A 1,799-nucleotide genomic window follows, 5' to 3' on the forward strand; every position below is an offset into this window, starting at 1 on the left:
AAATACATCTTCAAATGTCTCTCAAGTGCATCTTCAATATGATCCAAGAACAGCTACTCTGAAATACTCCACTCCTCCGTTTGGCATGGGTTCTAGAAAACTATCTTGTTCTTTCACCTCAATTTGACTACAGGCGAACCCTTCCACATGGAAGATATTGGAACAGATACTTGACTTGAGCCTGAGTAAATTAGAATAAAATATAATCACCACTGCCTTAATTTTGGATATTATGATTCCATGGATGCACCTATGGTGACCCTGGCATTTTTCACTGCCCTATAACATTACCAATTACATAATGTTTACTTAAGTTACAAAACATTTACCACCACTCATTCATCTTTTATATTACATCCACTAATATGAGGTGGGTTTCTGTACTCAAGGGAGTACCTGGCATTATTCTACAGCTGTCTCTCTTGTGCTTTCTCTGTCCCTCCTCCTCAAGTGGATCCAAGCCAGCGGACCTAAGGAATGACAGCACTGTGACAGAGTTTATCCTCGTGGGCTTTGAGCAGAGCACCCCTTCCACTCGGGCATTGCTCTTTGCCCTCGTCATAGCCCTCTACCGCCTTGCCATAGCCATGAATGGCCTCATCATCTTCACCACCTGGACAGACCCCAGGCTCAACAGCCCCATGTACTGCTTCCTTGGCCACCTGTCCTTCCTGGATGTCTGCTTCCTCACCACCACCATCCCACAGATGCTGATCCACCTGATAGTGAAAAACCATATTGTCTCCTTTGTCTCTTGAATGACCCAGATGTACTTGGTCCTCTGTGTGGGTGTGGCTGACTGCATCCTCTTGGTTTTCATGGCCTATGACCATCTGCCACCCACTGAGCTATGCTCAGATCATGAGCCACCAGGTCTGTGTGAGACTGGTGAGTATGGCCTGGTTCTTTGGGCTGATCAACAGCATCCTGCTTGACTACATGACATTTCGTGGTCCCTTCTGCAGAGACAACCACATAGAAAACTTCTTCTATGAGGCCCCCATAGTGATCACCCTCTCCTGTGGAGACCCCCAGTTTAGTCTGAGAGTCATCTTTGCCGATGCCATCGTGGTGCTGCTCAGCCCCATAGTGCTCATTGTCATCTCCTATGCCCGCATCCTGGCCTCCATCCTGGGCAGGAGCGCCTCCTCTGGTCGGGGGAAGACCTTCTCTACCTGTGCCTCCCATCTGACCGTGGTCATCTTTTTCTACACCTCGGCCATGTTCTCTTACATGAACCCCTGCAGCACACACGGTCCTGACAAAGACGAACCTTTCTCCCTCCTCTACACCATCATCACCCCCCATGTGCAACCCCATCATCTACAGTTTCCGAAACAAAGAAATGAAGGGGGCGATGGCGAGGGCCCTTGGGAGGAGCAGTCTTTCCCAGGCAGAGTCTGTCTAGTGGGCAGATGCCTGGAGGGGCAGCTTCCTCCTCCAGCCCTGAGACTTGGGTAACTCACCAGTGCTGAGAGGCTCCAGAAAAAGAGCATTCATAGGTTCCTTTGCACCACCATCAGGCCTGGAAGTTCCTATTAAAGTCTAATGTTCATCTGTCTGATGTATCTTTAAGTACTGTGTTCTCTTGGACCTTTTTCAGGAGACTTGGAGACCTTCCTGAGTAATTTTCTTCTAAGTTCTCACAACAGGATCTATAACACGTAAGTACACTTAATTCCATTTCATTTTCTTTACGTAGCACTTTTAAATGCTCTTCCCAGCCTGAGTTCTGCCTAGACATTTAGGAATAAACCTTTTCTTTCAACTTAATCTGTTTTTCTTTCTCACATTTCATT

At 47.3% G+C, this 1,799-nt stretch overlaps 1 pseudogene; it reads left to right on the top strand.

Moving 5' to 3' along the window:
• Positions 1-461: 461 nt before the first annotated feature.
• Positions 462-1,408, top strand: LOC129536007 (olfactory receptor 10AD1-like; annotated as a pseudogene).
• Positions 1,409-1,799: the final 391 nt, after the last annotated feature.

This window comes from Moschus berezovskii, chromosome 6, assembly GCF_049115385.1.
Source record: "Moschus berezovskii isolate FMDL1 chromosome 6, NW_MosBer_1.0, whole genome shotgun sequence".
Classification (NCBI taxonomy): Eukaryota; Metazoa; Chordata; class Mammalia; order Artiodactyla; family Moschidae; genus Moschus; species Moschus berezovskii.